Source organism: Peromyscus californicus, unplaced genomic scaffold (assembly GCF_007827085.1).
Source record: "Peromyscus californicus insignis strain IS unplaced genomic scaffold, ASM782708v3 Scaffold_3__1_contigs__length_106647218, whole genome shotgun sequence".
Taxonomy (NCBI): Eukaryota; Metazoa; Chordata; class Mammalia; order Rodentia; family Cricetidae; genus Peromyscus; species Peromyscus californicus.
The window spans coordinates 61090211-61114513 of record NW_026294551.1 but is presented as its reverse complement, the minus strand read 5'-3'; the positions used below and the strand labels follow the sequence as shown (position 1 = coordinate 61114513).

The window sequence follows — 24303 nt, the reverse complement described above, 5'->3', positions numbered from 1 at the left end:
TTAAATATTATTATTTTTTTAATGTGTATTGGGTTTTTTTTAAGATTTATTTATTTATTATGTATACAGTGTTCTGTCTGCATATACACCTGCAGGCCAGAAGAGGGCACCAGATCTCATTACGGATGGTTGTGAGCCATCATGTGGTTGCTGGGAATTGAACTCAGGTCCTCTGGAAGAACAGCCAGTGCTCTTAACCACTGAGCCATCTCTCCAGCCCACCTTTAAATATTATTATTGTTGTTGTTATTGTTGTTGTGTGCTTTTATTGCTGAGCCATCTTGCTGGTCCCGGTTGTGCTTTTATTACTGCTCATTTCTTGATTTGGGGGCACTAGATGACTGCACAGAGCCCTTTCCTTTGAATGGGGATATTTCTTTTTCTTTCTTTTTTTTGGGAGGGGGGGGTATTTCTTATTTATTTATTTATTTAGTTAGTTAGTTAGTTTATTTTTGGTTTTTTTTTTTTTTTTTTTTTTTTGGTTTTTCGAGACAGGGTTTCTCTGTGTAGTTTTGCGCCTTTCCTGGAACTCACTCTGTAGACCAGGCTGGCCTCGAACTCACAGAGATCCGCCTGCCTCTGCCTCCCGAGTGCTGGGATTAAAGGCGTGAGCCACCACCGCCCGGCTATTTTTGGTTTTTTGAGACAAAGTTTCTCTGTGTAGTTTTGGTGCCTGTCCTGGATCTCGCTCTGTAGACCAGGCTGGCTTTGAACTCATAGATATCTGCTTGGCAGATCTGAAGTTTCATTCTTTACCTCTCGTGGATCATTTCCTTGTCTGCCATGATGCTTGCAGGGTCCCCAACAGTGTCATACTTTGGAAGACAGTTGTTGACAGCGAGAATTAAAAAATGAAGACTAAGGCTGTGCATGGAGGCACATGCCTGAAACCCTAGCACTCAGAAGGCAAAGTATAAGTCCCTTAAGGAGCAAGAGCATCCAGGCCCCTCCCCTGATGACCTACAACTGCCAGGCTCTGCCCACTGAACACCCTAAAGCCCTAACAATGGGACCCACCTAACCAGACACAGGCAGCCAACCTCCACTCTCTAGAGTAAAAAGCCCAGGTTCAGGACTTGAAAACCCACTAGTCCCCACCCTGGAAAGTGTCACCCCCCCCAAGAAACCCTCTATATATAATCCCTGTCTTCTGCTTGGTTCTCTGTTGCTTCTTGCCCAAGCAGAGACAGCCATCATCCTGGGTTTTTGCCTCTCAATAAATCCCTTGTGTGAGGTTTGTTGTATGGTGTGACTTTGTGGTATTCCTTGGCTCTCAACTGCCAGGATACCTTTCCCTTCAGAGCTGTAACACTTTCATTGGGGAAGCCTTTCCCCTCAGAGCTGTAACACTTACACAGAGGCAGGAGGATCACCACAAGTTTGAGGCCAGCCTCCTCTCCATAATAAAGTTCAGTGTAGGGGAGTTTTCCCTCCCAGGAGCCATTTCCAAATTACCACACAGAGGCTTATATTAACTGTCAGTGCATGACTGATAGCTCAGGCTTATTATTAACTAGCTCTTACATTTTAAGTTAACCCATATTCCTCTGCCATGTGGCATTATCTTTATCAGCAATGGCATGTTCATCTCCTGCTCCCTCTGCATCTGGCTGGAGACTCCTGTGACTCCATCCTTCCTCATCCCATCATTCTCAGACTTTCCCACCTGATTTTATCCTGTTCAGCTATTGGCCAGTCAGCTTGTTTATTAAACCAATCATATATTCACACAGTATACAGAAGGATTATTCCACAGCAGTCCAGGCCAGTCAAGGCTACACAGCAAGACTTGGTCAACAAATCAACTAAAATTAAATCTTCTAATAAGTAAACAAACAATAAATGAAGACCAAGACATTTACAGTGGCAGTCATCTGAAACTCCAGTATTCAGGAAGCTGAGGCAGGAGGATTAGGAGTTTGAAGTCAGTTTTAGCTACATTGTGAGACTGTATCTCAAAAAATCCAGGACTTGGGATATAGCTCAATGAAAGAGCACTTGCCTAATATGCACAGCCCTTGGATTCACCCCATGTGTACACACACACACACACACACACACACACACACACACACTCATATTCTCTCTCTCTCTCTCTCTCTCTCTCTCTCTCTCTCTCTCTCTCTCTCCTTTATTCATAAAAACACTAAGCCCTAGGACCAAAACACTCACCACACTCCCCAGGATGGGGTTGAGAAGACACACTCTGGCCATTTTCAGTCTCTGTGTACTCCAAGACAGGGATTTTCTTTTCTTTTCTTTCTTTCTCTCTCTCTCTCTCTCTTTCTTTTTCTTTTTCTTTCTTTCTTTCTTTCTTTCTTTTTTTTTTTTTTTGGTTTTTTCAAGACAGGGTTTCTCTGTGTAGCTTTGCGCCTTTTCCTGGAACTCACTTGGTAGCCCAGGCTGGCCTTGAACTCACAGAGATCCGCCTGGCTCTGCCTCCCGAGTGCTGGGATTAAAGGTGTGCGCCACCACTGCCCGGCTCTTTTTTTTTTTTTTTTTTTTTTTCAAGACAGGGTTTCTCTGTGTAGTTTTGGTGCCTGTCCTGGATCTCACTCTGTAGACCAGTCTGGCCTCGAACTCACAGAGATCCATCTGGCTCTGCCTCCCAAATGCTGCGATTAAAAGCGTGCGCCGCCACCACCACCCAGTTGACAAGGGATTTTTTGATGCTAAAATAATGAGTACCAATTACAACTAATTCCTAATAAAAAAAATCCAATTCATTCCTAGAATAAACTGACCTATGCTCTAGCTCTTTTCAAATACTGCTGCTTGATTCAGTTGCTGGTATTTTGTTTATAACTTTCAAAATGGTATTCAAATGTGGAATGAGCAATGACTTTCTTTTTGACTGTCTGGTGGTGGTTAGTTCTAGAGTCAATGGCATACTTCTGTCATACAAAGAAACAAACCAAAACAAAAAACAAGTGGCTTTCATTCTCCTTTCATATTAGAACAGGTGTGTGCCACCCTTCCCGTGTGTGTGTGTGTGTGTGTGTGTGTGTGTGTGTGTGTGTGTGTGTGTGCTTTAGACTCTCCTAGAGCCAGGCTTGTGGTACACACCTTTACTCCCAGCACTCAGGAGGCAAAGGTAGTTCCAGGTCAGCCTGGTCTACATAGGGAGCCCCAGGCCAGTCAGAACTATACAGTGAGAACCTGTTGAAAAGTAAAAACAAAAGCCAGGGAGACCGCTTACTGTGTAAATGTGCTTGCTACCATGCCTGAAGACCTGAGTTTGATCCCAGAGAGCCACGTCGTGGAGGGAGAGAACTAACTCCAGCAAAAAGTTACTACCAATTAATCAGAAAGGGAACTTTCAACAGATACCAAGTCAGCCTTGATCTTAAACACCTGGAGGCCCTTGAGAATCCCTCTCCAGTGTCTAAGCTACCCAGTCCATGGTACTGCTGCCTAGGGGTAGCATCACTAGGGGTGGTGCTTCAAGGTCATAGCTAGAACAGCTACCCACTACAGAGATGTGCAGTGGCAACTACTGTAATCGCTGTCTTCAATTAATAAGAAGCAAGCAGGCATTGGAAAGATGGCTCGGGTGTGAGGCACCTGTCATGAAAGTGTGAGGACTCACAGAGTGTACATGGTGGACCTAACTCGACTCCATGCTTATCACCCATCTCACTGTCTGTCTGGTTGCTGTATAAGAAAAGTACCATGGACTGGGTAGCTTAGAGTCATCCAGTCCAGAGCACCCTCCATTCACCCTGCCTGATCTGAGAACTGTCAACATTCCGTGTTACCAGGGATTCCTTTCTGGCTTGTTTTTTCTTTTTTTTTTTTCTACAGCATCTCTCTCTCTCTCTCTCTCTCTCTCTCTCTCTCTCTCTCTCTCTCTCTCTCTCACACACACACACACACACACACACACACACACACACACACACACACACCATTCTCACAGATAACATCCTCTCCTCTTTTCCAGAGAAAACCCCTTTGACTGTCTCCCCTCTACTAAAGGAAACCATCATCTCCCTTCCTTTGTGATTCCCTCGTCTTACAGCACAGGGGCTGCTGCCATCCAACCCAGGGTTTTATAGTGTGCTTTCTTGGACTGCCAGCCCCTAAATTATGATACAGAGGCTTTTTTAAAAATTATTAATGCTTGGCCTTAGTTTAGGCTTGTTTCTAGCTAGCTCCCCCCCAACTTAAATTAACCCATTTCTATTAATCTATGTGCTGCCCTGAGGCAGGTTTACTTCATCTACATACTATCCATCCTGCTTTCCTGTTTCCTCAGGGTCTGTCTGTCTGGCCTCTGGCAGGCTGGACCCCCATCTCTCTGCCCGCCAGCCCTGCTTATCCCTCTTATGCCCAGCTATTGGCTGTTTAGCTTTTTATTAGACCAATCAGGTGCCTTTGGTAGGCAAGGTAAAGGAGCAAGCAACACATCTTTACACAGTTAAACAAATGCGGGATAAACAAAAGCAACACCCGTTTACATAATTAAACAAATGTAACCCATCTTTACACAGTTAAAAACAATTATTCTGCAACATAAACAAATGCAACACATCTTTACATAGTTAAACAAATATTCTACTCCACAACTGGGCTTTAATAGCCTTGGTTGTTCTGGAACTCGCTTTATAGACCAGACTGGCCTGAATTCACAGAGATCTGCCTACCTCTGCTCCTGAGTGCTGGGATTAAAGGTGTACACCACCACACCTGGCTTCACTTTTTCCTTCTTATATATGCACAGTCTGCTGGGGAGTCATGCAGTATTAGCTTTTTCTGACTGTCCATCAATGGTATTCTTTTCATAAATATTTTAACATGCTGAAGTTGCTCCCACCATAAAAACAAAGCAAAACACTGACAACGGCCAACCCAACCCACAAAACCCTCCTAGAACGGCATTTTCCACCTCTATTACCAGGGCCTCTCTTCCCCTCACCACCTCATCTGAAAAGATTTGGCTAGGTTTTATTCTCACTACCTCAAATATGACTCACGGTCCTGTCATCTGCCCATGCATATTTAACAGTCTTAGATGACTTTTATGTTAATAAATATGGAAGATGTTCTTCAGCCCCTGGACATAAGGTATGCCACCTCAGGGCAGAAACAGGTTGAGGGAAGTGACAATCCTTGACCTTGTTCAATTCCAGGGTCTCTGAGATATCCTAGGGATTTGGGGGGAGGAGGGCTAAAGTGAGGTGGAGGTCTGGGCTGGAATATAAACGGTCCTTGCAGTGTATCTGCAGAGAGAGAGAGAGAGAGAGAGAGAGAGAGAGAGAGAGAGAGAGAGAGAGAGAGAGAGAGAGAGAGAGAGAAGAGGGGAGAGGGGAGGAGGGGAAAGAGAGGAGGAGAGGAGAAGAGAAGGAGAGGGAGGGGAGGAAAGGGGGGTTGTATGTAAAAAAGCAAATTGCTGGATCCCACCTTCAGAGTTGTTGTTGTTGTTGTTTTTTAACCACAATAAATAAATAAAACCAAATAGTGCTGCGAGTGTAGTAGCTCAGTGGTAGAACGCTTATCTAGCATGTATGAGGCCCTAGTTTTCATACCCAGCTCTGCAAAAACTGTCCCAAACCAAAACCCAACAGTCTGTGAGATAAAGACCCTGCACTTTAACCTAGCTCCCATACTACGCTGATAGTGTTGGTCCGAAGCACTCCTCTACTCCCCGCTTTAAGAACAACGGTCTGAAGTGCGGAGAGGGGATCTGTCTCTCCCAGTGAGATGTTCCATCATCGATGACCCATCTGTGGAGGTTGAGCCGGCGAGAACACAGGGGATGCTGCAGGAAAGAAACTACCCTCACCGAGAACCGAGGCGCCTGGACTACATCTCCCAGGAAGCCTCGCGCTGGCACGCGGGCGCCCCCTGGAGGTGGCCACCGGGAAGGCGCCGGCGGGATCGTTGGGACCTTCCCCGGTAGCATCCGTGAGCGCAGAAAGCCGCGGCAGCTGCGGGCTGCGGCGGCGCGGGAGTCCGGTGCGAGTGAACCACGGCGGGTGAGTCTGGGTATGGGCCGCCCGCTCCTCTGTTCCTGAGCTGCCTTGTCTCAGGTCTGGCGGTCAAGACGCGGGTGCAGGGGTCCTGGCACCGGGACACGGGGTGCCCCCCTGGGAAGACGCGCTGCGGTCCTGGGTACCCAGGCGGCTCGCAGCGCAGGGATCGCGCTGCAGGTGGGGACCGCAGGTGGCCGGCCCTCCCTTCGGTTTTGGCGCAGCATCCTGGCACTGGAGCCAGGTGGCTCGGGCGGCTGTGCCCCTGGGGAGCCCCCGCCTCCGGGACAGGTGCGTGCGCGCCGGCCGGACTCCGGTGCCCCCCAGTGTGCATCCACTGCGCCCTGGTCCGGTCCAGGTGATCGCCTAGGGCTTGGGCTGCGGGTCTCCAGGACGCCTGGGAGTGCGAGGAATTGTGTGGATGCTGGTGCGTGTCCCAGCGATATGCAGCCTGGCGTGAGTGCAACAGTGCCGGTCTCTTTTTCTTAATACCCTTAGAACAAAATTAGTTTTATGTGCTTATTTTTTTTTTTAAAACAAGTTTGACTCTGAATATCTTAGTTTGATTTTGTGGGAGCACCATACGCCACCACGCAAGTTTATATAATAAGCAGTATACGCTTTGAGAAAAAAAAAAAATCCCATGAAGGTGCTCTTCTTTGCCCTCTATCGGATGAATTATGTCGGACTGGTTGACATGGGTATCCATTAGTAACTGCGGTGGCTGGAGGCGAGAGATAAAGTGTTTTTGAGTGAAGTCACGACCGAGCCCTTCTGATCAATTTTTGGTGTCATAAGATTTGGTTATCCAGTTTCAAACACTGTTCTTTCAACGTTTAAGACGGAGATAGAAGGTGGGGGCAGAGGCTTGTCAATCCCAATTCCCTAGTCTAAGGGAAATAGCTTTGCATGATTAACTCAAAGCCATCAAGTTTCTTTATTGGTTATTTTGAGACAGGGTCTTGCTAACTATCTCTGAGTGGCCTGGGACTCACATGAGCCACTATACCGCGGTTATTTTATTTTTGTTTTCGCGATAGTGTATCCCTAGGCAGTTCTGGTTGGCCTGAAATTGCTATGTGGCTCAGACTGGGCTTGAACGACTCCCCACCCTCCACCTCCTGAGCACTGGGATTCCAGGAGTGAGCCACCACACTTGGTCAAAGAGAGCATCTTTAGAGGCAACACGGTGGCCCCTCTCAAGCCTGCATCAGTTTTAATGCTAGTTCTTAACCTGATTTGCGGATGTGCGAGGTAGAAAACTATTGTTTGTTAAGAAGCCCCATAGGACGTTTTTGCCTTGTTTGGTTTTAGGGAAGTGTGTCCCCCCCCCCCCCCCCCCCCGTATTTTCTGAAAGTGTACTCTATTATGTTAAGTGTATTTCTGTTCATACCTGATTGGGTGCCCCTCCATGCTTTTGTACCGCATGTATTGATATGGCCGTGTAGATTTCCTTCTTTAAAGAAATCGCTAACACATTATTATTTTGCTGGATCTTCTCACTAGAATCCTGTAATACTTTAAAAATGAATTTTTGGAGCTATGTATGGTGGCTCATGCCTGTAATTCCAGCACTCCAGGCTGAGTCAAACGGATGAGTTTGGGGCCAGCCTGTGCTACATGGCAAGACCCTGTCTCAAAAAAACAAACAATAACAACAACAAAAAATTGAAGACAAACAGAAACACCGGACCCCCCCCACACACACACACAACAATAACAACAACAAGATACCAAGCATGTTTGGTTTGTTTGATAGATCCCAAAGCTAACATTTCCCTAAGGTTTGGTAAGTGGCTGTGCTGTGGGTGATTCTTCCTGTCCTGTTATTATGCTTGTGCTGTTCACACTGAACCGGCTGGGAACTTTCTATCATTTTCTGTGCTTTGGAACAGAAGAATGATCTGTTCCTTAAAGTCTGGCAGAATTTGCCTGCAGACCTCCTGGGCTGCCACTGGGTACTTTAGGAAGCTGATACCAACATCCAGCTACCTTTTCTCTCGTGCCCATAAGCATTGATCGTTCACAGCTGGCCTATTGCGGCAGTCATTTTAATACCCTTGTCTCAGGAAATCATTAGTATTATTGATAATATATGTTTGCACCTGGTACCTATTCACTTTCAGCAGATAAACTCATGTAAATACGATATTATTTTTTCTTATTAATACTAATGCTTTGTGGCTTCTCTTGTTCTTCCTCTTGTTAGTATGTATTAATTGTACAGAATAATGGCTTTCCTATGTTTTCACACATGTGTATCATGTACATTGATCATGCCCACCTTCCCTCCTTTTTATTGGTCAGGTTTATGATTGCTTTTTCTTTTTTTCCTCGATCCTTTCAAAGCATTGGGTTTTGGATTTATTGATTGATGCTGCTGATTTTTATCTTCCGATGTTACTAATTTCTGTTACTAAACCTTATGCTTCTCTCTACTTACTTGAATTTATTATGTTCAAGCTCTGATCCTTTTGGACTGAAAGCATCGTTTGGCTCTTGTGCTGAGCAGGTCCGAGATGTCTGGTTTCACCCATGGCCTGCGCACTGTGTTTTCACCCTAACCCTTGGGTTAGACATGCCTGCTGCTCTGGTCTTGTCAGTCAGTGTTCATCGCATTTAGCAAGGCTTACGCTATCTACCTGTCATTCTCCACATTCCCCACCCTGTTTTCCGCCACAGACGGTCTCCTTAGCACTGTTTTCCTTCTCCTTCAAGCACAGTTTTAAAATCTCATCTAGTCATGATAAACTGTGTTGATAATATCTGAGGACACCTTTATTTTGTCTGCATTCTTGGATTGGGGCTTCCCCATGTTTATTTAAACTAATTGAGAGAGAGAGAGAGAGAGAGAGAGAGAGAGAGAGAGAGAGAGAGAGAGAGAGAGAGAGAGAACATTTTTGAAAGATTTTGTAGCTGGGAGATTTGGGGGTCTCTGGTCTCCCGTATTACTGAGAAGATAGCACTTTGTAGTTTGTGACCTTTAACATAGTGGGTACTGTTCTTAGGCACCTGCTGTGCCAGGGTTAATGTTGTGGCCCAGCCAGTCTCTAGAGCCCACCCATCTCGGAAACGGAAACTGAAAGCGTATTATCCCTTCCTTAGCCCCAGAATTGTCACTCTTTCTGCCTCTGTGACTGGGTTTAGGTACTTCATGTGGTATTTCATATGATACCTGGGTTTTAGGGACCGGATTATTTTATTTTAGCTTGATTTCCCAAAGACTCCATGTTGTACCATGTGCCTGTCACTGTTTCCTTCCTTTTCAAGGCTAAGTAATATTCCATCCTTTATGTGTGCCCCACAGCGTTTATCTGTTCATCTCTTTTGTCAGGGGACACATGTTGCTTTGACATTTTAGCTACTGTAAATGACCATTGGTGCACATGTCTCTCTTCAGTAATCTGTTTTCAATTCCTTCGGGAAATGAATACACATAGAAGTTGGCATTACTAGCTTATACACTAATTTTTTTTTTTTAAGTTTTTGGGACTTCACCACACTGTTTTCCATAAAGTCTGTTCATTTTACATTCCCATTAACTACATGCCCTTCCCTTTCTCTTGATATAGCCATCTTGACAGATGCATATTTCTGCCTTTCAATAGGCAGCTTTTGTCATATATATATATATATATATATATATATATATGGTGTGTACATATTTGTTTTTATCTTATATATTTATTTCCTTTGTGTGTCTACGTGTGTGTGTGTGTGTGTGAATGTGGATGTTCATGTGGAGGTCAGAGGACACCTAGTCAGAGCAGTTACTGCCCCTGTCACGTGTGTCCTAGGGAGGTAACTCAGGTCAGCAGATTTAGTGGCAGGTGCCTTTACTCACTGAACCATCTCATTGGCCTCTGCTGTAATCCGCCAATGTTTATAGACTATTGATATTTTGGGCTTACTTCTACTATCTTATTTTTTTCTCATGTTTATTCTTATTTATTGCTAGTCTCCATCCCTTTTTCTCCCCGCCTACTTTTTGTTTGATTGAAGTTTTGTTGGTTTGTTTTTGCTTTATCTTGAGGCAGTGCCTTACGTTGTCATGGAACTCACAGAGATCCATAAGTACTGGGATTAAGTACATGCACCACCACAGCTGGCTGGATTGAGTTTTTATTGAGTCATTTTTATCTGACTCAAGACTTGAAAGTTAAATATATTTTTCTACTCTATATATGGTTAAGTTCCCGTGTATTTTTGTGGCAACTGCTCATTGAGATGCAAGCATAAAGGTATGCAAACTATCAATGTGTAGTTCAATGAATTTCAATAACCAGAGCCAGCCCTCAAAATAAGAAACGACTTGTCCTGTGCTCCTGAGTCTTTCCTCACCCCATCAGCATTTGGGGGTAAAGGAGGCAGAGCTTCCCACTGCACCTCAGCAGCCTGAGGCGTTCTTGAATTTTAGAGACCCAGACTCAGGTCCAAATCAGCATCCATGGTTTTGATGCTAAAAAAAAAAAAAAATTTCAGGACTAGCCTTGGATATTTTTTTTTTTTTTTTTTTTTTTTTTTTGGTTTTTCGAGACAGGGTTTCTCTGTGTAGTTTTGCGCCTTTCCTGGAACTCACTTGGTAGTCCAGGCTGGCCTCGAACTCACAGAGATCCGCCTGTCTCTGCCTCCCGAGTGCTGGGATTAAAGGCGTGGGCCACCACCGCCCGGCTAGCCTTGGATATTTTATTAAAAATATTTTTATATAGGCTTAGGTATGAGAAATAGGAAAGCAGGACACACCCAGGCGTGGCTGTGACTTCAGGGAGGAGAGAGCCCAGCTCACTGCTTTTACAAGTCATAGCTGGGATTTTGGTGGGTTTGCAGTTTCTGTCCTCTCATTACGTGGTTCCTGAGGAGCATCTGACGGGGTTACAGCTGATAAGGTTAAAGTCTAGCCCATCGGGATGCAGGAAGGTAAGGTGTCTTTGCATAAATAAGGTGAAATCTTGTTTGAGAGCCTCTGGCAGCGGCTGGGGAGAGGGATACTCAGCATCCTGTGCATTCAGGCTTCAGCCTTTGGCAGCCTTTACCACAGACCTTGGTCTTGTGTTGGGATTCTTGCGTCTCAGCTGCCGAGGGGTTTTAGTCTGGCTCCAAGGTGACGAGCTCCTCTTGTTTTTCCTCTCATGGCCTCCTCAGGCAGCTCATCACAAAGGATAGCCACTGTTTTGATTTCTAATACAGTGGTTGAGTTTTGCCTGCTTTTCTGTTTTGTGTTCTTAGAAGCAGATCATCTGTGCCCTTCTGTGCCTGGCTGCAGCATTACCTCTTGGGAAATTTGTCCATGTTCTGTAGAGGGGATGAGGTTTGTTTGTTCTTAATGTTGTTGTGTTGTTGCATTGACTTTTCCTAGAGAGACTCAAATATATATCCACTCTAAATAGGGCACCAGTGACAGACCAAAGCATGGCTCCACCAGAAATCCACCTTGGGGAACCAATGAGTTTATTGGGCTTACTTACAGCGAAGGGTTATGTACAGAAGTCCAGGTGACTCCAAAGCAGTTGGACCATGCTAAGCTCTACTTCATTAGGGATGATGGCCTCATGGATGCTGCATAGTGGATCCCTTTCAACTTAACTTCCACTTCAAAATCGCTGCAGAGGAAGGGGTGATAGTTGGACTTCCCAGTGAGGATCCATGACCTTCCCTTCCTCCATCTAAACGGAATTTCAGGATCTCCATTACTGTTACCATTGACCTGGCTATCCTTGTACTGTTTTGCTCAGGTGTTGCCATGGCTACCAGGCCATGTTATTCTCTGTTCCAATATGGCAGGGAGGTGAACACATTGTGCCTAGAGGAAAAAGGTCTACTACACATGTGTATACATCTGTAAGATCAGTAGCCATTCTACCATGATTGACATGGGTTGTTTGTAGTTTTGGACTATTAAAAACAGCGATGCTATGGGCATTCTCGTTCTTGCTTTTTGTTGGATGAATACATGCATTTCTGTTGAGCACAAATGAATCTGGGAGTAGAATTACTTGGTGTGAATACGCCCAGCACTCCTGCCCCTCCCCCCCATCTCTTATTCCGCTAACCGAGCCCTGTAGCACTGTTTGTACTTCCGGCCTGATACTGCCAGTGTTCAACAGTGATTGTGGCAAGAACATGCCGTCAGAAACATGGGTGAAGATGCTTGTGTCTTTCTCTAGTGTCAGGATTTACTGAATGGCAGTAAATGTACGTGGTATGGCAGGGGTGTGCCAGATACTTTTCTGATGGCCCTGGCTGAGCTGACCAAGTTTTTTATTTCCATTCTTAAAAAAAAAAAAAAAAAATTGTGTTTGTGTGACTGTGTGTGTGTGACGGTCAGAGGACAGCTTGTGGGAGTCAGTTCTCTCCTTCTGCCATTTATGTTCTGGAGATCAAACTCAGGTAGTCAGGGTTAGTGACAAGTGCCTTTACCCAGTAAGCCATACTATCACCAGCCCTCATTTAAAAAAAAAATTACTTTTGTTTTATTTTATGTGTATAAATGTTTTATCTGCACATATGTCCGTGCACCCATGTGCATACTTGATGCCCATGGAGGCCAGGAGAAGGTGTTCGCTCCACCGGGCCTGATGCTACAGATGGTCGTAAGTCACTGTGTTGGGGCTGGGATTGAACCTTAGTCCCCTGGAAGAGCAGCTAGTGCTCTAAACTGCTGGACTCTCTCTCCAGCCCCTGTGCTAGAAGATGGCAGATCAAGTAGACCATGTCAGCAGTATGCACCGAGCTGAGCTGAACCTCCTGGGACAGTGAGGTGTCCTCTGTCTGTTGGGCCCTTGATACACTCACTGAGTGGTCAGATGATGGGTCCGAAGGCAGCCAGTGCTCTTACAACGTTGGGTATGGTGGTGAGGCTGAGGTAGGGAGGTTGCTTGCACCCAGGAATTCAAGGCCAGTATGAGCCAAATAGACGTTCTGTTTTCCAAATTCAAAAAAACAGCAACAAAAATCCAAAACAATAAAAGTCCCAAAACACATGCAGACACACAACTAGACAAAACAAAACCAGAACAGAGAAACCAACAGCATGTATGGGGATGTAGCTCAGTGGTAGAGTACTGTCTAGCATGTGAGAAACCCTGAGTTCCATCCCTAGTATGATAAATAAATCCCAAGCAACCCCCAAAGCAAAATGTGGTGATTCTTAGTGTTTATGTCCTCATCTTTGAAATTTCTTACCCCATCTGATGAGAAGCCATAGATTTATTAATGATTGAAACAGTTTAGATTTTAAACTATGCCGAAACCCTCTTTGAAACAGTGTAAAAGGGTCCTGGTTTTCAGATGGTTATATTGTTAACAGTAGTGTTTACATATTATTACTTTTGCTTTTCAGGGCTCTTTTGCTCACCACACATTTGTGACTTGACCAGTTCTATGACCTTAGTACACACACACACACACACACACACACACACACACACACACACACACACACACACGTATACGCCTCACCCGGTATCATCAGCTTCTTTCTCTTCATTCTGTTCATTTTCTTGTATGTTTGAAACAGCTTTTCCTTGAACTTTGGATTTCTCAGCAGCTGCTAACCGTGCTTGCTGAGATATTTTCTTGGCTTCCTCTAAAATTATATAGGTATCTAAAGCAAGGCTCTTGTGGTCATCTGGTTTTATGATGACAAAGAGAACATTCTTAGATGTTCAGATAGTGATTCTACTAACCCCTGTGAGCTGGTCAGTCTGGGCATTGCCCTCCCTGTGAGCTGGCCAGTCTGGGCATTGCCCTCCCTGTGAGCTGGCCAGTCTGGGCATTGCCCTCCCTGTGAGCTAGCCAGTCTGGACATTGCCCTCCCTGTGAGCTGGCCGGTCTGGGCATTGCCCTCCCTGTGAGCTGGCCAGTCTGGGCATTGCCCTCCCTGTGAGCTGGCCAGTCTGGGCATTGTCTTCCTTACCTTTCTTTCATGCTGACTCCATCTTCCTTTGTGGATTTTGGCTGCTGCCAGCTGGACTCGAGTAGAATCTTGTTCCTTGTGCCTTGGCACCAATGTCGCTGTCATATTCTGTTTTGAACCAGAGTGGAGAACACAGACCCACAATGTCTGGGGTAGAGTTCAAGTGAGAGTGCCTTATCTTGAATTTGATGATTCTTGTTTCCTGCCTGTCCCATTGGCTGTAGCCTCATCTCAGAATCGCTGACTTTTTCCAGTGTTGTTGAGTGGGATTGTCCTTGGGATGTTTGGTGGACTGTGGGTGACTCAAGCTGTGGGGTTCGGTTCTAACACTCCTAGCGACCCCAGCTGCTGTTTCCTGGTGACTGGGTGGTTGGATTCTATCCTTGTCTTTGTCTACATGTTTGGAGCCTGGATGGCGCTATTGTTTCCCACTGCCTGACAGCCTCCTCCCAAGCTCATGGTGTGGTTTGGTGGTTTGCCTAGATGGTCTGGTTCTGAATACTCTTGACATTGCCGGAATTCCTTAGGCATTTAAGTTGGCCACTGGCACTGTTTCCTGTTTTCTAGGTTTATTATTGATCGAGTGTTTTAAAAATAATACTTCTGTTATTCCAGGTAATGTGAAGCTGCTTGAAAGGCAGAAGAATATCCTTAGTCCACCATCTTGGTCCAATCTTTTATCTTGAATTTATTTCTTCTGTGAGCCAAGGTCATCTGCAGATTTGGTGATTCACCATGGCTCACAAAGACTCAATATGGCCATACTTTAGTTTAGTACGAGATCACAAAGAAACGTTAAAAGGAGGACTATGTCTGGAGAAGAGTCTTCTCTCCATTGGTCATGTAAGATGTACTTAACTCCCCAGCAGGGAGCTGTGAAATGGTATCTGTTAGGGAAGCTCACTATACTTAGTTTTAAGGGAGGGTTTTTCTGGGGATTGGTTCTGTCCATCACACAACACATTCCAGCCCAGAAGAAAGCGATATATCCAGTATAAACTAGTGATTACAAAACCTTGCCATTGGTGTGGTAGAATGCACCTTTAATCGCCGGGAGGCAAAAGCAGGTGGATCTCTGTGAGTTTGAGGCCAGCCTGGTCTACACAATGAGTTCCAGGACAGCCTGGGCTAAATAGGGAGACCTGTCTCAAAAAAACCAAAAGCCCCTGAAGCAAAAATTCTTATGCTCTTACCAGATAGGACAGTGAGAACTCTACATTCCCAGATGCCAGCCAAGGGTCAACTTTGCCTTTTTTTTTTTTTTTATTTTTTAATTTGCGTGCAGTGTAACAAATTTCCTTGTGGTATTTTATATATAAGTTTGGTAAAACCTCCCCCACCCTGCACCCCCATCCTGGTTTAAACCCTGCTGTTTCCTTATCTCTCTTTGGCTTTCATGCCATATTTGTCCCCCTACCCTTGTCACCTCGTCTCCCCCCCTCTCCAGGGCCCCTTTATAATTTCCTGGCATTCATTCTCACACCACTTGTTCCCAATTAATATATTAAAATGCGAGGCTAGGAGCCATATGTGAGAGAGAACACACAGTGTTTGTCTTTCTGGGCCTGAATTATCTCACTTAGCGTTTTCTTTAGTTCCATCCATTTACCTGCATATTTTACAATTTCACTTTCCTTTACAGAGAGTAAAATTGCATTGTGTATGTGTACCACATTTTCATTGTCCGCTCATCAGCTGGTGGACACCTAGGCTGGCTCCATTTGCCAGTTCGTGTGAATAGAATAGCAAGGATGTGCAAGTGTCTCTGTGGTAGGATAGAGAGTTCTTAGGATATATGCCAGAAGGTATAGTTGGGTTGTATGGGAGTTCAATTTTTAGGTTTTTTTTTTTGTTTGTTTGTTTTTGTTTTTTTGTTTTTCGAGACAGGGTTTCTCTGTGTAGCTTTGCGCCTTTCCTGGAACTCGCTTTGGAGACCAGGCTGGCCTTGAACTCACAGAGATCCGCCTGGCTCTGCCTCCCGAGTGCTGGGATTAAAGACGTGCGCCACCACTGCCCAGCCAATTTTTAGTTTTAAAACAATTTTTATTTTATGTGTATAAGTGTTTGGCCTGCATGCATGTCTGTGTACTATGTGCATGCCTGGTACCCACAGAGGCCAGAAGAAAGTGTTGAATTCCCCTAGAATTAGAATTACAGGTGGTTGTGAGCTGCCATGTAGATGTTGGGAATTGAACCCTGGTCCTTTGGGAGAGCAACCAGTGTTCTTAAACGCTGAGCCTTTTCCCCAGCCCCTGTTTTTTAGGGTTTTGTGGGGAGGGGGGAGGGGAAGCCTCCGCTCAGATTTTCATAGCGGCTACACCAGCTGGCATTCCCACTGACAGGGAAGAAGGAAGGATGCGCTTCTTCCTACACCCGCAGCACCATCTCTTGTTTCTTTTCTTTGATGATACCAACTTCGTCTTTTAAGGACCCTATAAAGAACAGCAGGCCCAGGCCCTACTATGCCAACTTTTCTGCAAAAATTCACTCCTATTTTCTTCAAAGAAACATGGATGCTAGACACTTGGACATGACTTCTGCAGATGATCCAATGTTTTTCACCCTCTCTGAGAAAAGCATTTGTAACTATTTAGGTGTAAACATTAAGACTTGCAAATATTAGCGCCTGTGTTGGGGTGTAACTCTGTGGTAGAAGACTTACCTCTAGTGTGTAAGGTCCTGTGTTTGATCCCCAACACCAAGGAAAAGCAAAACAAGATGCAAACTGATGATTAAAGAATGATTTCTTGACTCGGAAAAAAAAAAAACTCTATAGTGTGGCACATGCTGGGCAGAGCAGAGGAGCCAGCATTTAACCTGATCGCTCCCTTTTTCGTCTATAGTCTTGTCAAGAGCCTCACCCAGCACAGCATTCTGCAGCTTTGGTCAGATCTGTTCCATGGTTTGATTGCCCCCAACCCCCATCACGATCTCTACTCACCCACACTTTGGCCCAGTCTCTGGTCATGTGACATCTCCCCTCTTTCCTTCTGGTTGTAGTAGATCGATCATATCTGAGTTTGATTGCTCTCCACATTGGGAATCCTTGAGGACTGAGCAGCAGGTCTGTTGTCGCGTCTAGCCTCGACCAGCAAGGAAGACGCGACACCAGGCTCTTCTCCAAGCAGTTTATTCAGGAACCTTGAACAATCTTCTGACCCCGGGGAAAGTCATCTTCTTCTCACTCTCTCTCTCTCTCTCTCTCTCTCTCTCTCTCTCTCTCTCTCTCTCTCTCTCTCTCTCTCTCTCTCTCTCTCTCTCTCTCTCACACACACACACACTTGCGCGCGCCCTCTCAAAAAGCCAGCCCACGCCCTTTATAGCCACTGGGCAATCAACCCCGTGGTGCCACGTGGACAATGCCGATAGGGTCAGACATATGCAAGCAAGCCAGATTAGGTCCAGGTGTGCAGAAGCAAGCCAGATCCTAGCCTTAGCCAAATAAGGAGCACCTGCCATCGGGAAGGCAGAAGCCAGACGCCGCGCCATCTTTGAGGCACGGCCGTGCACAGCTCTCTACACAGGTCGGACTGGTTGAGGGCTGGACGGGTCATCTGAAGCTTTCCCTGTGGCCTTGATGGATGAAGAAGGAACATTCAAAACCAGGAACATGCTTGGCAGAGCCAGGAATAGCCTGGGATCGGGGCCTTGGAACCTTTTCCCCGAGGCCCTGATATACAGAGAAAGAACACTGTTCCTTCTCTAAAACCCGGCACATGCTTGGTAAAGCTGGTACTGGCCTGGGGCCAGGGCCTTGGGGGAGCTGTGGCTTCAGAACTGGAGCCCTCAACTCTTCCCACCGTATGGGACTGTGGTTATCAGTCCCAATGCTGCTTTGTTCTCTGTCTGTAACGTTCTTGAGATACCCTAGTCCCCCTTGTGCAGCATAGTGTGATTAGCTTTCACTGCCTCGGTTGGTTGTGTGATAGTTTCTGCTGACTCGGTCCTATTTCTCCTCTGGAGATAGTGCGTAAGATGTTGTGCCTTATTAAGCTTGCTTGGCATAGACATAGCTTGTACAAGACCTCCGGATCCCAAGCTTATCTGTCCCTTTGTCTTCTGATCCCCTCGTCCTCTCTCCCTCAGGACCCTGTTGCTGAAGAACAACCTGGTAGTCCGGGTCACATAGCTAGCTACACACCCTCTGTCTCTTTGGCTTATGGTTGGTGTTTATTGATGTTAATTGATAGAACAGCTGAAAGGAAGCAGGAAGCAGTACCCTCCCCGTTCTGTGCCTTGTGTGCACCTGAGTTTTACTTTGTGCTGAGGGTGCTGATTTAAAGCACTAAGCTGACATTGTCTATGATGGTTGTCTGGGTTCTGTCTGCAGCAGATGGTATAATTAAATGTTTGAGTGTGAAAGGCTTCTTGAGGTCATATAACTTAAGTACGGCCTTAGATCGTCAAATCATAATTTTTAAAATCAGTGCGTATTAATTGTACAGAGTAGTGGCTTTCTCCTCCTTCCCTCCCTCCACTTCGTTTTTGAGACAGGAGCTTGACCTGTAGTCCTAGCTGGCCTGGAACTTGCCATGGAGACCAGGCTGACTTTGAACTCACAGAGATCCAGCTTGCCTCTGACTCTGGGATTAAAGTGCTAGCACTAAAGGTGTGCACCACCACACCCACCTCTGGCCTCAGTTTACAGTGATCCTCTTACCTCTGCTGAGTGCTGGGATTATAGCTATGTGACACTAAAACTGGCTAAAGTAAACATTTTTTTTTTTCCTGAGGCAGGGATTCTTTGTGTAACTCACTCTGTAGACCAGGCTGGCCTCGAACTCACGGAGATCCACCTGCCTCTGCCTCTCAAGTGCTGGGATTAAAGGTGTGCTCCACCACCACCCAGCTAAAGTAATTTTTTAAAAGAATTTTTAAGATTTATTTATTTATTTATTTGTGTGTGTCTGTGTCACGGCATGTGTGGAGAGATAAGAGGACACTATGGGAGTTGGTTCTCTGTTGGACCATGTGGGTCCTAGAGATTGAACTCAGGTTTCAGGCTTGCTGGCAAATTTCTCCACCTGCTGAGCCATCTTGTTAAGTAACAGTTCTCACGGAGACATTTTCAGATATATAAAATACATGATTGGTTTTGACCATCTTCTCCCAGTACTCTCTCTTCTCCCTCCTTACCCTGGTCCCCTTCTCCAACAGTCTCCCTTCTACTTACCCTGCCGACACTATTTGAGAGCAAGCCTGCAGTACTTGCCATCCTGAATTGGACTTATTTTATTTAATATGATGATTTCTAATTTCTTTCTTTCTTCCCTTCACTCCTTCTTTCTTTCTTTTTTCTTTTTTCATTTTCAAGATAGGAGCTATCTTGGTGACAGGAACCAAGTCTTGAAATGATTTATGTTTCTCTATGTAGCTCTGGCTGTCCTGGAACTCACATTGTAGACCAGGCTAGCCTCAAACTCAGAGATCCACCTGCTTCTGCCTCCCGAGTGCTGGGAATGAAGTTGTGCACCACCATTGCCCAGCTCATTGTCTCTAATTCCATACATTTTCTTTCAAACACCATGATATCACCCCCTGCACACACACACCTTGTCATGACATGTATCTGTAGTTTACTCCTCTGTATTCAAAGGTTCGACCAACTGTGCATGAAAAACAAAAACCAAAACCCAAACAAACAGTAACAAATAGACAACTCTCCCAAACAACAACAACAACAACAACCCCTTAAGGCATCCCATCTGTACAGCTGTTCCTCTTTAATATTATACCCTAAACACCACACCAATGTTTCCACAGCATTGCATTATGCCAGGGATGATCAGTAATCTGACATCATTTTACATGAGGGCTTGAGCATCTGTGAATCTTGGCATGTGTGTGGTGGGGCAGGTGGGGGGGGGGGTCCCCTGTGGCTACTAAGGGATGACTGTGTTAATGTAGCTAGTTCTGACACCTTGTTCTCCAGATGGCCTGCACCGTGCTACCTGCACCCCAGTTCTGACACCTTGTTCTCCAGATGGCCTGTACCATGCTGTCTGCCCGCCAAAGCACACTAGGATTTTCCCTCCTTTTTTCTTGTTGCTAAGGTCAAGGTTATATTTGGTTTGAGTAACCTTTACTTGAAATGCTTTTGATGTTGAAGTATTTGCATAGATAGGAGCTATCTTGGTGACAGGAACCAAGTCTTGAAATCATTTATGTTTCACGTGTAACTTGTATTTATCACCTGAAGGTAGTTTTCTACATTCTTAGTGCAACTTGGGATTTTCCATGAGTGGCATCATGTCAGCACTCAAAAAAAAAAAAAAAAAAAAAGTTTGCTACTGGGCGGTGGCAGCACACACCTTTTATCCTGGCACTTGGGAGACAGAAGCAGGCGAATCTCTGAGTTCGAGGCCAGCCTGGTCTACAGAGTGAGTGAGAGGACAGCCAGAGCTACACAGAGAAACCCTGACTCAACAAACAAACAAAAACCAAAAAAAAAAACCCACCCCAAATAATAATATAAAATAAAATGTTTGGATTTTTAAGTTTTGTAGTAGAGGCTTAAACCCTATGATATCCTGCTAATGAACACATCGTAAGAACCCTACTGTGTGGTAGGTACTGAGATGAACATGAAGGACAAGACTCAAACGCTCTTAAGCTTCATGCCTGGGTCAGGAGACAGATGAGAGAGCCCTCAGGAACGAAGAGGATGACAAACCAGGACAGGGTGACCACAAGGCTGGACAGGTAGGAGCTGTGAGCTGGGCATGCCAGATGACACGTTCTGGAAGCTGATCGGAGTGAGGGGAGGAGCTTGGGGTGGGGGGAGAGAAAGCAAGGCCATGGATGCAGCAGGGGCAGGGAGTTGTCAAAAAGTGGGAGTGTGACCAACAGCCCTGACACGGAATCCTGATACTTACATATCTGAGCCTGGCCATGACAGCGCCTTCGCTATTGAGATGTGTCAGAGCATAAGAAACACCCAAGCATCGCAACTCATCTATGATGGAGCAGTGACCCTGGGAGGAAGAGCAGAAGCCCATAAAAGTCAGCCACAGGCCAAGCTTCCATGTGATGTGTGCACCGGGATCCTGAATAACAAACAGCAAAATGGGTTCAGCAGACTATCAAAGGATAGGAAACCCAGAGAACATAAATTTCATCCCAGAAATGCCAGAATGTCTTAATGTTAGGACATATATTAGTTTCATGCAGTTTTCTAATTAAAGGGGGAAAGTTTCATAATCATCCCTGGAGGTGCTCGAAGGTTCTGGAAGGTAGAACTCATTTGTCTCATCCCTGGCATGAGTTTGTAGTGTTCCCTGCCTTCTTACCTTTGATTTCTCATTATTTCCATAACTTTGCATTCTCTGTCCTTGTGCATCTGTTCTGGTTGCCTCTGTGTGGGGTAAGTTATTCTCATCCCCCAGGTCTGGCAGCGATGTGTTCTCGCATTTCCATAGAAATTTTTAGTTATCTCAGCACCCAGTGTCTTCTTTCCATAGCAGCTCAGCCCTGTAGCAGGCACGGGGTGGGGGTGGGGGGGACACAGAGAGGTAATACAATGTGCAAGTCACAAGCTCTGCACCCTCAGAGTCTCTGCCCCATCCATTTCTCTCTCCCTCACTCTCCTTTCCCCCTTCTCCCTCCTCAACTTCCTCTCTCACGCTCTCCTTTTTCTTTCTTCCTCCCCCCTTCTCCCCCCCCCCCCCCCCCGCCCCCGCCTCTCTCTCCTACAAACATCATTTTGTACCCTCCTTTGCCAGCTGCCTTTGGCCAGGCAGTGGGAGGCACCTGTGGGAGTTTGAAACGTGCTGGCAGGGAGACGCCAGAGTATTCCTTTTCTAATTTTTGCTTTGGACAGTGGTGCTGGGGTGGTCCCAGCTGGAGCTGTTGGACTCTGGCATCATTCCCCGCCCCCCTTTTTTTTGAGACAGGGTCTCACTAAGTACTCCCAGCTGGCCTGGAATTCACTCTGTAGGCCAGGCTGGCCAGAACTCAAGAGCTCCACCTGCCTCTGCCTCCTTAGTGTTGGGACTGAGGGTGTGGACTGTCACACCTTGTTCTCTGTCCTCTTAACTTGTGGACGTACAGATGGCAGAGGGATCCTGCTGTGGCAAGTCTCTGGGCTGGTTCACCATCTGCTGGTCTTTTCAGCTCTTCCCCAACTTTGAGATCAGTCACTGTAGTAAGTTCCCTCTACTAAACTGCTTCTCCTGAATGACGCTCAAGAGGACAGCATTGGATGCTGCCTGATGTAGACAAAACCCTCCCTGTGTGCTCACACTCATGGAAAAAGCAGACATTGGAATGACTATGATTTGTGTCCATTCCGTGATGCTTCTTTCTTTTTTGTTTGTATACATGTATGAGTGTGTACACACACACACACACACACACACACACACACACACACACACACACACACAGCGTCTAGAGTTCAGCCTCAGGTGTCATTCTGTGGGTGCTGTCTACCTTGTTACGTCCCCACCACTCACAACTGCCCCAGACAACGTCTCTCACTGGCCTGAGCTCTTTGATTAGACTAGGCTGGCTGGCAAGTAAGCTCCAGGAATCCTCCCGTCTCCACCTCCCCAACACTAGAATTACAAACATGTACCGCTATGCTTGACATTAAAAAGAATTTGTTTTAGACTTAACTTGTTTTATGTGGATAAATGTTTTGCTTGTGTGCATATATGCATACCATGTGCATTCCTGGTGCCTGCAGAGGTCAGAAGAAGGCATCTTGCCACACACACACACACACACACACACACACACACACACACACACACACACCCGCCCCGGGACTGGAGTTATGAATGATTGTGAGCCACCGTATGGGCACTGGGCCTTCTGTAAGAGCAGTGCTGTCAACCACGGAGCCATCTCTCCAGCCCCATGCTTTTGGCTTTTTCTGGGGATTTGGGACTCAAACTCAGGTCTTCATGCTTTGCACGGTGAGCAATTTTACCGTCCGAATTGTCTCCTCACCTCACTCTCTTGGAAAGTAGGCTTTACTCTGGGCACAGGAATTGGCCAGGATGAGTCAGTCCGAAAGTGGACACAGTCATGTACAGGGGGATGATGAAGTGATGAGGAAGAAGATGCTGTCTCAGAAAAAACAGGCATTAAAATGGCTACAAGTTGTGTCCACTCAATGCTCCCCCTTCTCTTTTCTTTTTCTTTTGTGTGTGTGTGTGTGTGTGTGTGTGTGTGTGTGTGTGTGTGTGTGTGTGTATGCATATGGCTTACATAAATGCAAGCAACGGAATGGGGCCTGGAAATTCCCTCACGGCTCGCAGAAGGAGCCAACAGGCTCACACCTTCACGTCAGCCTCCTGGCTTCTAGAGCTAAGAGAAAAGGCATTTTTTATCATGCTAGCCACCCAGGATTTGGTCCTTTGTTAGGGCAGCCCAGCAAATGGATGCATCCATGTCCCCCACTACTCAGCTGTAGACAGCTGCTCCTTGTTCCATCCCTGGAGATTCCCTTATTCTGGACAGTTCCTATAAATGGAATCATGCTTGCGTTCTCATCTGACTGGCTTTTTTTCACTTGGTTGAATAATTTCAGGGTTCGTCCGTTGCTGTAGCCTCACGCCATTGCTTCACGTGGAAAGTCGTCTAGCGTCTACCCCTGAGCTGCAGTCCCAGCCCTCGTGTGTGAATATGCTACATGTTATCGCCCGTCATCAGTTGGCAGACATTAATAATACTCTATAAGCGCTCATGTTCTTAGGTATACATGTATTCTCACTCTTCTGAGTGGAGGGGCTGGGTCAGAAGGGAACTCGGTCTAATCACTGAAGACCAACAGGGCACATTTTCAGGCTGGCTGTGTCATTTTGTAGTTTCATTAGTAGTGAACGGTGGTTCTGATTTTTGCCTATCCTTGCCGGCGTGGATGTGATCTGACATCTCCGGCTGTCCTGGAGGGTGTGCAGTGCATCTTGTGGTCTGTGGTTGTCTCCCTCCCTGCCTTATTTGCTACAGAATGGCCACACCCACTTAGCCTCTCAGAAACTGGCCAGACCCTACCGCAGCTAAATGTTCTAACAATTTTATTTTCTTTCTTTAAAAAAAAAAGTATTCATTTTTATTTTATGTGTATGGGTGTTTTGCTTACATATAAACGCACACACTACATACACACAGTGCCCTAGGAGGCCAGAAAGGGGCATCAGATGCCCTGCAACTGGAATTACAGATGGTTGTGAGCCACCTTGTGGGTGCTGGGAACTGAACCCTGGTCCTCAGCAAGAGCAGCAGTGCTCTTAACCACTAAGGCGTCTCTCCAGCCTCTTTGTTTCTTTTTTTAAAGAGGAATCTCATGTAGCCAAGGCTGGCCTTGAACTCCTGTTCTTCTTCTCTGCCTCTTGACTACTGATGTTACAGGCACACGGGGCATGCTCAGCCTAAGTTGTGAACTTGTTAACTCCTTTGAAAGATTCTCT

The 24303-nt window shown here is 45.9% G+C and overlaps 1 protein-coding gene across 4 annotated transcripts in view; it reads left to right on the top strand.

Annotated features, from left to right (window-relative positions):
- Positions 1-5852: 5852 nt before the first annotated feature.
- The window catches only part of Specc1 (sperm antigen with calponin homology and coiled-coil domains 1), a 281079-nt gene continuing 262628 nt past the window's right edge, over positions 5853-24303 (top strand). For 2 of the 4 annotated variants that reach the window (XM_052757169.1, XM_052757163.1), the window contains exon 1: positions 5853-5978. The gene's annotated coding sequence lies outside the window, so the exon portion shown is untranslated. Of the gene's footprint in view, positions 5979-6034; positions 6264-24303 lie in introns of those variants that run through there. The other 2 variants (XM_052757171.1, XM_052757167.1) reach the window with 2 other exon arrangements.